This window comes from Panthera pardus, unplaced genomic scaffold, assembly GCF_024362965.1.
Source record: "Panthera pardus isolate Hobbes unplaced genomic scaffold, ASM2436296v1 HiC_scaffold_22, whole genome shotgun sequence".
NCBI classification, from domain to species: domain Eukaryota; kingdom Metazoa; phylum Chordata; class Mammalia; order Carnivora; family Felidae; genus Panthera; species Panthera pardus.
Window position 1 is genome coordinate 47,366,442 of NW_026526788.1, and position 14,474 is coordinate 47,380,915.

A 14,474-nucleotide genomic window follows, 5' to 3' on the forward strand; every position below is an offset into this window, starting at 1 on the left:
TTTTTACCCCTTCTCTCCTCAAACCACCAGCACTCCTCTCCCTGTCCTCACTCTCAGCTTCTTGTTTTATTAAACTGGCAACAATTGGAAAATAAATTCTATATGCATCTAACAGCAAATGTACTGTGCCTTTCCATTCCCCTTGCTCGCCTGTCTATGGATGACCCCACCAGCCAACTCAAGGACTTCCTTCCTACAGTGGTCACTGTCTCCTGCATTGATATTTTCTCATCACTGGACCATTTCTATTAGCATATAAATATTTAAGCAAAACTTTAACCCCCACATCTCTTGCTTGCTGATGTCTCATTCCCGTGCTCGTCTTTACAGCAAAATCTGCTTGCTGTCACCAGTTACTATCTCTGCAATAAGGCTTGTATCCCTGCCACTTTATCTTAATTGCTCCGTTCTCAAGCTCTCAAAGATCTCTCCACTGGCAAATCCAAAGGTCAGTTCTCATTTTACTCAACTTCTCAGCAGCAAAGGAAATGACATGCTGAGGCACTTCCTTCTCCCTAAAAAATTGTCTTCGCTTAGACTTTAGGACTCCTCTGTTTTGTTTCTCCTTTTATCTCTGGCTGCTCCTACTATGTTTCCTTTGCTTACTCTTCCCTTCTCTGAAGTGCTACACAAGCAGCCTTTGGATCTTTTCTTTTTCCTCCAGTTATGCAATCAATGTCCTAGGTCAGCAACTTTCAGTGATTTTCAAACTGTAAGGCCACACTGTTACTTGGTTAAAAAGTCAATTGAGTTGGGAGAAGTTTTTAAAAAGTGGAACAGAATAAAGTGGAAAAGAAATAGCGAATTATACATTGGGAGGTGAATTTGCTTCTTGAAACTTTTTAAGTTATCTACATGTATTTGGTCAGTATGGGAACTATTCTGTATCCTGGGTTGAGGTCAGAAGGTATAAAGTTACTGCTCTGTGTGATCTCATTTAATTTTGTGGCTTTAAATACCACTGACCAATCAATTTATGTCTCTGTATCTCTCCCCAGAATTTTAGTGTCTTCTATGCATTTTCTAACTGTACATCTCTATTTGGATGGCTAATGGGCATGCCAAATTTAGCATGTCCAAAATAAAATTCTTGATTCCCCCCCCCCAAGTCTGCACATATCCTTTGTTGATTTTAAAAATAAAAGCCAGTTACTTTACCAGCAAAAATAAATTTATTTGGGAATAGCAGAGAATTGAAATTCAGGACAAACAAGATACAGCAGAAATCTTAGGGTAGTCTAGCGAAGGAGAGGAACATTATTTTATGGAGATGAAGGAGGAAGCTAGGAGGGGTTGTTTTGAACAAAAATCCATTGGAGAAAAGAAAGAATTCAGGGTGACAAGGGTTTCTCATTGGCTGAATTTCTGGTTTAGTCAATTTCTCATAGGAGATGCACTGTTCATCTTTTCCTACTGGGACCTGTAACTGATGATTCTTTCTTGTTATCCCTTCTTCTATTGATTATTCTTCCAGTAATTGATGAGGAGTCATATGGCACAAGAGCTCCCCCTTCTGGTCTCCCAACTCCATTTTAGTGAGGTTTCCCTTTATTAATTTTCACACCTTTCTCCATCTAAGTAAATGACAGTTCCATTTTTTTGGTTGCACAGGCCAAAAACCTTGGAGTTCCTTCACTCTCCTCTCTTAGTATACATCTAATCAATCTGAATATCTCATTGGTCCTACTTTGGAATATATCAAACACTATGTGAAGCAAAATTGTCATTTAGCATAGCATAGGAAGGCCAAAATCAAAGAATAAACAGATATAGTGAAACCACATTTTTATGGTTATTAATAAAAAGGAAAGGCATTTACACTTGGAATCAGGAAACGGAATTCAAGACTGGCTCTACCACATCATAGCTCTGTAACACCTTAGCAGGTTATTATTCACCTCTTTCTCTGTTTGCAGATCCCCTGTTATTCCTTACATTCATCATTCTAGTGAGAACACTAGTACACCCACTGTGTTGCATGATATGCTGTTACAGAGTCGTATATAATTAAAGTATATCTTATCCTACTTACCAATGTATTTTGTTTGCCAGGAGACCCTAACTGAAAAACTAGAAATGGTTAGATATGTTCAGCCATTTGGTGGGGACTTCTTTCTTTCCTACAAACTCTCAGAGAGGGTAGGCAATTTCCTTCCCCATGTGGGCTGGAGCAGTAGAGAGCCCAGTAGTATATACTAGGAATCCCCATCACCACAAACAGGATGTGGAATTAACCTGCTGTCATAAAGCCAGTACACCCCTTGGGGTGAGTACCTGGTACCCATGAACAGTTGCCTTATTGGTAGCCGTCCATTCTAAGTGCAAAGATTTCTTTTTGGTTGTGCTTAGTTTCCTTGCTGACAATGATCAACTCCAGTCCAGGTGGTGAGAATCCAGACCCAGGACCTGAACAAGTTCAAGTTGTCATTTCTCCTTCCCTCAGGACTCTGACCTCCTCTATCACTACCCTGTTGCCAAAGGTCATATATGGTTAACATTTATTGAGCACTGTATGTATTGGGCACTTTAAAGTAAGGTGCCAGCATTATTTCATTTCATCTTCATAACGATTCAGTAGATACTATCTTTTAAGTAGATGAAGAGGTTCAGAAAGGTTAAGTAAATTGCCTAGATAGTATGGCTGAGCCAGGACTCATCCTAGCATTGTTTCCATGAGTTCTGCCTAACTGCAGATCCCTCTGGATCTATGAAGGGTCTTTGCCACTTCCTACAGATTCACATTGATAGGTTAACCAACTTTTTTGCTTCTCCAGCATGGTCTAGGCATAAGGTATACCACTGAAAGATACTATCCTGCCTTCACAGAACATTTGCTGCCAGAAGCAGCAGAAAAAGTCAAGCAGGCTGTGGCAACTGGACTTGTAACCTATTTTCCATAGTAAAAGATGAGTATGGAGAAAAACTCATCACTGTATTTTCTACTATTTGTATTATTGCATTCTAGGTGTGTTAAAGAAGAGGATACTTGACCTTGTACTGACCTGGAGGATATTTTGAGCCCACTGTTCTGACCCTGTCAATTTGCTCTTAGCCAGGTATGCAAAGTGATCAGGATTGTATGGAAGAGTTAATTATGCAACAGATCACTCCTGGACAACAGAACAATTCTGAAATATTTGAAGGTATTTGCGAATAAGTCACTCATGAATTTACGAAGAAATTGTACAAATTATTAGTCTCTTAGGCAATTAATAATGAATACTCTGAGAGAAATTGCCAGTGGCTGAAACTTTATTTATGTAAAGTCTGATGTAGGAAAACGACTTGGTAGAAATAGTTACTAAAGACAAAGTAAAAGCTATAATCGGGGAAGTCTGATGTGGACAAAGCTGAATGCTGAATAAAATGCTTATTTAGATGTTTGTATTTACACATACCAAGTCTGAGCCTCATGAAAATTATAGTACAATAGAATTTAAAATAAAAGTTGAAAGTCCCACAAGCCTTCCTCACACCCTTTGTTTGATGGGGGTGAGGATGGAGTACGCTGTGGAATAGCCATTCACTCCAGATTAGGGAGCGAAAGCAAACCAAAGAGTTCGTTAGGGTAAACAAAACTACTATTGCCTATGCTCTTCTGGGCATTCGTTTGCTACCGTTACCTAAGGTAGTATTTTCATTTTTCCCTCCAAGTTCAACATCAGAATACCGGACTGAAATAATATACGCGGTCAAGTCCAGGGGTCACAAAGGGACGAAGCCGGAGTGGTGGGGGGGCTTCCCTCTTCCGCGTCCGGACTGGGGAGGACGCGCCGGGTCTTGCCCCCACACCGCTGTAAGACCAGAAGAGCGCAGAAGATCCGCGCCACCGCCGCTGCCGCCCACCCCTTAGCGCGGCGTCGTTGCCGGGCAACACCTCCACAACTCCGCCCCTTGGCGGACACGTGACGCGCGTGTCACGTGACGGGCCAGCGGCGTCCTCCCGCAGAGGGGTGTAAACAGGCCCGGTGGTGGCCGAGCTGCGGCCCTGCTGTGTCCTGGTGTCCGGCATGCTTCAGGCGAGGCGGGGCGGCCCAGCCGCGAGCTCAGCGCCCACCTGAGGTAACCCTTGCGGCCTTGGGACGGGCGTACCTTACGCCGCGCGCAGTCGCTGCTGCCCGCCGCCGACGAGGCCGGCCGAGCCCCGGACCCCGGCAGGGGGTGTGGCTGCCGGCGGTGCCGTCCACGACAGGTGGGTTGGGCAGGGGCGACCGCCGAGCTCTGCACGGCTCTGGGTCGCGGCCTCCGCGCGGAGCCGGCCGAAAAGTGGCAGCGACCCCGGGCTGTGGGCCCTTCCGCCCCGGCTGCTCGAGGCTGCCCGAGGCTACTCTCCGGGCCGCGCCGAACCGAGGGCCGCAGGATCCGTGGGGGCGCTGAGGACCCTGGGCTGCCAGCGTGGAGTCCCAGTTGAAGCCTGGCCTGGCCCTTGCGGGCTGTGAGACCTTGGCCAAGTCAGCCTCAGCCCTCGCCCTGGCCTGAGTTTCCACATCTGTAATGAATGTCTGGACTAGATGATCTGTGAGGACCTGCCACTTCTGACGTGTGTGATCTCGAGACACCCGCATACTTTGGAAGCTGCCAGAGGGAACACTTAGGTAGATATTTGTCTTTTAATTGCTAAGTTCCTGTTTGTCTTTAAATTTTCCACCTGACACGATTTGGATTCTTACTCACCTGGGTGAAGTTTTTAATAGAAAACTTACTAGACAAAGTCGTAATGGTTTATGTTACTGCGTTTCTTTTCAGGCGTTTTTGATGCAACAAACCCTTTTTTGAACCTCTTCTGGAAGCCCAGTTAGTTAAAAAAAAAAAAAAAAAAGATAAAAACGAAACCTTTTTTCTGCCTCGCTGTCTTCCTGTTCCACTGCACCACCTCTAAGGGCCCCCAGGGATCACAGGCTGAGAAGCATTGGTATACTGTTGGGGAAATGTTTTGAGTGTTAATTTGATAGGCTCTGGATGGATCTTTTGCTTATGTGGAGTTTTCTATTATTTTTCCTTCGATTTTGTTCGACTGTATGTCATGCAATTAGACAATTTAGTATATTCCTCATATAGATTTGGGAAAGGCCCTCCCAAATTTCCAATGGACGTTTCCCTTTCCATCTTTTCTTGCATTCCAGGCCCAAGGCAAGTAAGTGTGTGTTTATAATAGTGAGACCTTATGCGCATTGCTCGTTGTTGCTCAGGTGTAGAATGGGAGCGGAAGGCTTTTTTTTTTTTTTTTTTTGCCAAGACTTTTTTTTTTAGACCCAACTGAATGGATTAGGACATTACCTCTGAAAAATACAAAAGTTGAGAGGGTACATGACTTAAAATCGTAGAGTCATGGAATGATATGAATGTATTACAAATTTTGAAACCCTGGAGCAAGAGAATTTTGGATTTTGAGAGAACTGAGTTTAGGAGAAAAGGAGGTCATGTTTCATATGGTGCGTGAACATATAAACAGAATATGAAGGGGTGGTCGGTAGACCAAAAATTATAAGGATGATTTTGTTTAAGAGAAATGCTTACTTTTTTGGATTGTTGTTTTCAAGGACTGGGATTGATGAGAGATTTACTGAAACTTGAAGTTTTATATTGAAAGAGGAAAACCATAAACTTTTACAAGTTGTCCACTTGGTGCTTCTGTGAAGTGAGCAAGATTGGAGGTTGAATGGACTATGAATGGAACCCAAGGTGACCTAGCAGAATATGTTTTCTCTTTTCTTTTCTTTTTTTTTTTTTAATTTTTTTTTTAACGTTTTATTTATTTTTGAGACAGGGAGAGACAGAGCATGAACGGGGAGGGTCAGAGAGAGAGGGAGACACAGAATCTGAAACAGGCTCCAGGTTCTGAGCAGTCAGCACAGAGCCCGACGCGGGGCTCGAACTCACGGACAGTGAGATCGTGACCTGAGCTGAAGTCGGACGCTTAACGGACTGAGCCACCCAGGCGCCCCTGTTTTCTCTTTTCAAAGTAGACCTACTTCCTTGATCTTTGGTGTAGGTCTAGGTAGGTTACTTCTTTCCATCGGGGCTCAGTTTCTATCACAAAGTGAGGAAATTGGATTGATTACTGCTCCATTTTTTTTGGCTTCAATTAGGGTTGCCAGATGAAATACAGCTAACCTAGTTTAAATTTTAATTTCAGATTAACAATGAATAAGTTTTTAGTATAAATATTTCATAAGGCATGCGTTACTAAAAAAAAAAAATTGTTTATTTGAAGTTCAAGTTTAACTGGGCTTACTGCATTCTTATTTGCTAAATCTGGCGGCAGCCCTCCTTCCAACATTTTTTGTCTTCTTTAACTTAGCTCCAGGAAGGAATTATAGATGCATAGACAGAAATGAATTGATTCAACCAGTTAAGACTCCCTATTTGTTATCAGCAGTAGTGCCTAGTTTTTGAGAAACAGCTGTTTCACTTGTGGTCTCCATCCCCCCCCAAGCTCCTCCCACCCCATGTATGTCCCTTTTCTGCCGTAAGCACATAATGTTTAGGTTTATACTTTTTGTAGGAAACAATTTAAATATCTGAAAGCAAAAAAAAAAAAAAAAGTTGTCAAAATTTCTAAAAGTAACAAATTTAGGTCATGAAATAGCATGCACTATTTTTTTTTTCTATAAAAGATAGAACTCTACCTGTTCTCCAGTTACATGATTGACTTCAAGACATGGTCTAAGGCAGTGGACTATTCAGGAAGTTCTTACGCCTCTGATTTGGCCCTCTGTGATTATGGAATGTTAATCAGTATATGCACTATAAACATTTTATATTTTAACCGACCATTGTTAATCTTATCTTTGCTATATTTTGAAGAGTTTCAATGTTGAAATTCTTTTTCAAGGAGTATAATTATTTAATTCCTCAGTTTTTGAGAATTTTAAAGAAGACTAGGCCAGATCTTTACTCACCTCATCTTGAAATTCCTGAATTTTCAGATTCATTCATTCATTTGTTCAATAGTCAACAAAAAACTGAGTGCCTTCTATGAGCAGACTGATGTAATCAGTGTTCTGAATCTTCAGGTACTTATCTTTGACAGAGGAGTTAAATCACATGCATTCCAGGGATAATGTGATGAGGGCCTTGAAGTGATACAAATACTATGGAAATTGAGAGGAGGATGTGCACGCATCAGGCTGATGGATTGAATGGCAGAACCTCCTAGAGGAGATGGTATTTAATCCAGATTGCTGTGGTAAAGGTGGGATCAGGAAGGCAGGCTGACAGAAAGGGAGAAGCAGGAAAAGGCAGAGAATCCATCTTTTCTGTTCTACAAAGCATACACTTCATTGGATTAAAAATAATTGATGATCTTGTTTATATGTAGTTTTTGGTTCACTACGATACTCCTCATCTGCATGAAGTATATTGGGATGAAACTTCTTCAGTGTGTATCTATATTAGAGAGATATTCAGATATTAGTGTAGCTCTCTGAAAAAAATGTTTATGAAATACGTCACACATACAGAAATAAGTAATTTGGATATACAAAGCTCAAAAAATGGAATATTATCAATACCATTGAAACTGTGTGCCTTTTCCTGATTAGACACCTCCCCTTCCATCCCTTTGGAAGTAACCACCAGACTGAATTCTACCATTTCTTTGCTTTTCTTCATAAACTTATTTTATGTGTATACACCCCCCAGAACGTTTACTTTTGAATGTTTTTGAACTTTATATAAATGGCATTGTAGTATGTGGATTTTTTTCTGCGTCTTTTCCACTGAGGTTTCTATGTTTCATTCATGTTTTTTCCTCTAAGTTTCCACCCATGCTAGTTTTTACCAAGTGTAAGCGTTTTGCTGAGGTAAACACCTATGATTGGGATTGTTGCTTGTAGGGGATGGGCCTCTGTAATTTTCCAAGTATTGCCAAATTACTTTCCCTTGTAGTTGTGCTGTTTTACTTTCCTATCCTCATTGTATGAGAGTTCCTACTGATACCCTATCCACATGCTCTCTAGTGTTTACTATGAGCAAATCATATATCTAATAATAAATTTCTAATGGGAGTGTGTAAGGAAGTCTTACACCTCAACAATAAAAGAAGAACTCAATTTAAAAACAAAGGATTTGAATAGACATTTCTTCCGACACGGCATACAAATGACCAATAAGCACCCGAAAAATAGCTTGATCTCATTAGCCACCAAGGAAATGCAAATCAATATCACAGTAAATTACTGTGTTGTACCCACTGGGATGACTATAATCTAAAAGACAGATAATAACAGGTGTTGTAGAGATTGTGGAGAGACTGGAATCTTCATACTCTGTTATTGGGAATGGAAAGGGATGTAGCTCCCTTGGGAAACAGTCCAGTAGTTCCTTAAACAGCTGAACACAGGGATAGCAAATGACATAGCAACCCCACTCCTAGGTTTATACCCAAAGAAAAATGAGAATATATATTTACACCAAAACTTGTATGCAAATGTTTACAGTATCAGTATGCATAGTAGCCAAAAATAAAAGTAACTTAAATGTATACCAGTTGATAAATGGATAAATAAATGGTGGTTTATACATACAGTGGAATGTTACTCAACCATTAAAAGAAACGAAGTACAGATTCGTGCTACAACATAGATAAACTTTGAAGACATTATGCTAAATAATAAAAGCCAGTCACAAAAGGCCACGTTATTTTATGGCTATGTTTATATGAAATGTCCAGAATACACAAATCTATAGAGTCAGAAAATAGATTGGTGATTGCCCAGATCTGGGCATTTGGGGTGGGGGAAGAGGGAAGATTTGCTGCATAATGGATTTCTTTTATGATGATCAATGTCCTAAAATTGATTGTGGTGGTGGTTGCACAATTCTGTGAGTATGCTAAAAGCCGTTGAATTGTACACCTAAAAAAGTCATTGGTGGAAAGAAAGATGTTGAAATAAAACACAAAAAAGGTTGCCATGTTGTGAACAGCCCTAAGGCCCATGCAGTAAAGGATCAAGGCTTGGCCACAGCCACATGAACTTAGAAGCAAATTCCTCCTTCCTTCCTTTTATATAGAGCCAAGCCTTCAGATGATCCTATAGCCTGGCCAACATTTTTTTTTCTTTCCAAGATTTTCTTTAAATTCAAGTTAACATATAGTGTAGTATTGGTTTCACGAGTAGAATTTAGTGATCCACCCCCTACGAATCATCCCCAGTGCTCATCCCAAGTGCCCTCCTTAATGCCCATCACTCATTTAGCCCATACTCCCACCCACAACCCTCAAGCAACCCTCAGTTCTCTATAGTTAAGAGTCTCTTATGGTTTGCCTCCCTCTCTATTTTTGTTTTATTTTGTTTTTCTTTCCCTTTCCTTGTGGTCATCTCTTTTGTTTCTTAAATTCTACATATGAGTGAAATAATATGGCATTTGTCTTTCTCTGACTTCTTTCACTTAACATAATACACTCTAGTTCCATCCCATCTGATTGCAAATGGCAAGATCTCATTCTTTTTGATGGCTGAGTAATATTGTGTGTGTGTGTGTGTGTGTGTGTGTGTGTGTGTGTATATATATATATATATATATATATATATATATATATATATATACTGCACCTTCTTTATCCATTATCAATTGATGGACATTTGGGCTCTTTCCATAATTTGGCTATTGTTGATAGTGCTGCTATAAACATTGGGGTGCATATGCCTCTTCAAATCAGTATTTTTATATCCTTTGGATAAATACCTGGTAGTGCAATTGCTAGGTGGTAACTTTCTGAGGAACCTCCAGACTTCCAGAGTAGCTACATCAGTTTGCATTCCCACCAACAGTGCAAGAGGGTTCCCCTTTCTCCGCATCCTTGCCAACATCTGTTGTCTGCTGAGTTGTTAATTTTAGCCATTTTGACAGGTGTGAGATGGTATCTCATTGTGGTTTTGATTTGTATTTTCCTGATGATGATGTTGAACATTTTTTCATGTGTCAGTCATGTGTATGTCTTTGGAGAAATGTCTGTTTATGTCTTCTGCCCCTTTCTTAACTGGATTATCTATTTTTTGGGTGTTAAGTTTGGTAAGTTCTTTATAGATTTTGGATACTAACCCTTTATCTGATATGGCATTTGCAAATATCTTCTCCCATTCTGTAGGTTGCCCTTTTGTTTTGTTTTGTTTTCGTTTTGTTGATTGTTTCCTTCTCTGTGCAGAAGCTTTTTATCTTGATGAAGTCCCAATAGTTCATTTTTGCTTTTGTTTCCCTTGCCTCCAGACATGTCTAGTAAGAAGTTGCTCCACTACCCAGCAGTTTTGACTGCAGCCTCATGCAAACGATGAGCTAAGCTGTCTAAATTCCTGACCCAGACTAATTGTTAGATAGTAAATGTTTATTGTTTTAAATGAGTTTTGGGGTACTTTGTTTTGTGCACAATAAATAATACGTGGGCAGTGATTTTGCATTATGTGTTGCCTTTCATTTTGGTGTTGTGGAAAGCTGTGATGGTTAAATTAATAAACTATAATGGACTCTTTTATCATCATTTTGTTAACCACAACTTGTGACTAAGAGTAATTAGTACATTTCTTTAAAAAAATTTTTTTTAATGTTTATTATTTTTTGAGAGAGAGAGACAGAGATAGAGAGCAAGCAGGGGAGGGGCAGACAGAGAGGGAGACACAGAATCCGAAGCAGGCTCCAGGGTCTGAGCTGTCAGCACAGAGCCTGACGCAGGGCTTGAACTCACAGACTGCGAAATCACGACCTGAGCTGAAGTCACTTAACCGACTGAGCCACCCAGGCGCCCCAAGGGTAATACATTTCTTGAGATATCCTCTAAATTATTGGGGGGGAGGAATTTATGCTTAGAATAGTTTAAATTTGTTTTATTATAGTTTTCTTGTTTTATTATAATTCCCAAACTTTGTAATCCTATGTGATAAATTAATAATCTTTATCAACTAGGATAGGGCACTTCCAAACCATATATCAGTACAGAGTATTTCTCATATTGTCATGATCTTCTGGTAACCATTTTATAAAAATTATGGATGGTATTAATATATTTTAGGCAGATTTGTTTTATTATTTATGGCTTTAGAAAAGCACTCAAAAAATAGTTATTGAGGCAAACTTGAGTTCCCTAGAAGCAGCCTCATTTTACTGAAACCATATGAAAGGAGGTTGAAGAAGACTTTTTTTCTTTTCCTTTGAATATTTCTGAATTTCAGTTGAAGAAAGATTGTTTGACTGTATGGGTAAGGAATTCACAGTGGGTTTTGAAATTTTTATTTTATTTTATTTTATTTTATTTTATTTTATTTTATTTTATTTTATTTTATTTTATTTTATTTATGCTTATTTGTTTTTTGAGAGAGAGAGAGCATGCGCAGTGCAGGGGCAGAGAGAGGGAGAAAGAGAGAGAGAGAATCTCAAGCAGTCTCTGCACTGTAAGCACCAAGCCTGATATGGGGCTTAAACTCACAAACTGTGAGATCATGACCTGAGCTGAAACCAAGAGTTGGACCCTTAACCAACTGATCCACCCAGACACCCCTGAAATTTGATTTTTAAAAATAATTACATGTATAAAAAAATTTTAAGGATTCGCTGCTCTTTATTTTTCTTACTTTTTTAAAAAATATAAAAGATGTATATTTATTAATATACAAATATATCTGAAATATTATACGAAGAAAACAGACCACAGAATTTTTCCCTCAAAAGTTTTATAGTTTTAGCTCTTATAATAGGTCTCTGATCTATTTTTAGGGGTTAAAGGGTATGTGGTATGAGATAGGGGTCTAGGTTTATTACTTTTCTTTATGAATTCACAGCTGTTTTAGTATCATTTATTGAAAAGATTATCCTTTCCCTATTGAATTTTTTGTCCTTTCTCCAGCCTTTGCCCATTGAATTATCTTGCCATTTTTTGTTGGAAATCAACTGATGGTATATGTGTGAATCTACTTTTGGACTCACTCTTCTGTTGATTTGTAGATCTGTCCTTATGTCAATACTGTACTGCTTTTCTTACTGTGGCTGTGTGGTTTGAAATTGGTTAGTATAAATCCTTTACCTTTGTTTTTTATTTTCAAAGATCTGTTTCAAAGGATTATTTTTAGTTTTGTAGTGTACATGTCCTATACATATTTTGTCAAATTTTTATCTTAATATTTTGTTTTTGATATTATAAATGAGATTAAAATTATTTTCCACTTGTTTATTGCCAATATGTAGAAATACAGTTGGTTTTGTATATTACCTTTATATCTGGTAGACTTTCTAAATTCGCTTACTACTTCTAGTAGTCTTTTGGTTACTTTTTAAAGAATTTTCTACAACTTTTCTTTCTACAACTTTTCTTTCTACAACTATTTCTTTCTCCCTGCCTGCTTGCCTTCTTTTTTTCCTTAATTTCTTTCTTTGGCCCATTACATTGTCTAGAATCTCAAATCCAACATTATGATAGAAGTGGTAAGGACATTCATGTTGTGGTCCTAGTCTGATGAAGAAAGCCTTCAGTCATATGAATGATACGAAAAGCATTCATGATAAAAATTTTTGAATGTTAAATTAGACTTAAGAAAAATTAAAAGCTTCTTCACTTTAAAAGACACTGCTAGGAAAAATACAAGATCTGCTACAGAATGGGAGCAAATATTTGCAATTCATATGTCTGACAAATTATCCAGTGTGTATAAAGAACCTCTACGAATCATTAATAAGAAGGCAGACAACTCAAATTATAAAATTGATAAAAGATTTGGACAGACACTTCACAAAGGCCAATATTTGAATTTACAATAGGCACGTTTTAAAATTCTCAGTATATTTAGGGAGGTGCAAATCAAAATTATAAACAACTCTTTGCCTACAATAATGCTTAAAATTGAAGACATTGATTATATCAAGGCTTGGGGAAGATGTAGAGCAACCGGAACTTACATAAATTGTTAGGAGTGTATCATGATATAGGCACTTTGGAAGACAGTGTCGCAGTTTCCTGTTGACTTAAACATACACTTGTGGGATAACCCGGAATTCCACCCCTGGTTATAAAATAAAAGGTTATGTCACAAATGGTGTAATGACAATGTTTAGAGATCAAAGCTGGAAATTATTCCAAATGTCTGTCAACCATTAGACAATGGAACACTATTCCACAGTAAGAATGGAAATACTGATAATATCACGGCATGAAATTGGAAAACATTTTGCTGAGCAAAAGAAGCCAGGCACGAAAGAGTACATACTGGAGAATTTCATTCATCTTAGAGCCAGCAAAATTAATGTATAATAAAGGAGATTAGTAATTGCCTTGGGTCAGAGTGGGAAGAACTGACTGCAGAGGAGAAAGGGGATTTTTTTGCAGTGATAGAAATATTCTCTCTGAATTTTAAGTGGTTTGTGGTTACACTAAATTCGTCAAAACTTTTCTAGCATTACATTTAAAACGGGTGTATTTTAGGTAAGTTGTGGCTCAATACAGTTGACTTAAAAAAGCAAGGGTGTAAAGAGCATTTATAGAATAAGCATTTATGTGTTGTATACAGTAATTTTATGTATAATTTTTAAATGTATGTGTACACACATGCATAAGAAGTGTCTAGAAGGATGTTCAGCAAATTGTTACTGATTATGTCTACATGGTGGGATTTTAAGAGATATTGAAAATTGATTGGACTTTCTTATATTATTTGAATAATTTTTTTTTCAATGAACATGTTTTGACAAAAGCAAAAAAAATTGTGTTTTGGTTATCTGGAAGTTCTATTCTTAGATGTTTTCATCTTTTAAATATTGAATAAGCATTATAATAATTATGAAAAATGTTTAGAACTTAAGTACTATTAGTTTGTAATCACCACCAGTTAGGAACAAAATCTTACATTATCTTTGGTGCCCCCTGGTCCCCTTCTCATCCTATCTTTTTACCTCCCCACAGAGATAACTGCTACCCTGAACTTGTTTTTATTGTTTCATTTTTTTAATAGTTTTATCACATTTGCATTTCTGTGCTGTGTTGTTTCTGTCTTGGTACCATTGAATGTAATAACTAGAATCATACTGTGTGTACACTTTCATCACTTGCTTTTTCATCCCACATAGTGAGACTTGAGACTCACCCATATTTCTGTATGTGGCTGTAGTTCACTGATGTCATTAATGTATTGCATTACATTATATGAATATTGCATAATTTGATCTTTGTACTCTTGGTGAATGGGTTGTCATTTTTTTTTCTGTAATGAGTAGTGTTTATGCGAATGTTTTTTTAAGTTTATTTATTTTAATAATCTCTACACCCAATGTGGGGCTCGAACTCACAACCCCGAGATCAAGAGTCACATGCTCTTCGGACTGAGCCAGCCAGGTGCCCTGGTTATGTGAACATTGTGTGCATGTCTTTTGGTGCACAAAGGCAGGACTTTCTCTGTATAGTTGGAGGTATAGATTTTAATTAGTGGACTAATGCATTTCTTTTAAAAAATTTTTTTTTTTCAACGTTTTTTATTTATTTTTGGGACAGAGAG

The 14,474-nt window shown here is 38.3% G+C and overlaps 1 protein-coding gene across 7 annotated transcripts in view; it reads left to right on the forward strand.

Moving 5' to 3' along the window:
• Window positions 1-3,916: 3,916 nt before the first annotated feature.
• Window positions 3,917-14,474, forward strand: part of MARCHF8 (membrane associated ring-CH-type finger 8) — a 120,907-nt gene continuing 110,349 nt past the window's right edge. For 2 of the 7 annotated variants that reach the window (XM_019444951.2, XM_053909703.1), the window contains exon 1: window positions 3,917-4,595. The gene's annotated coding sequence lies outside the window, so the exon portion shown is untranslated. The remainder of the gene's footprint in view (window positions 4,596-14,474) is intronic. The other 5 variants (XM_019444946.2, XM_019444945.2, XM_019444948.2 and 2 more) reach the window with 4 other exon arrangements.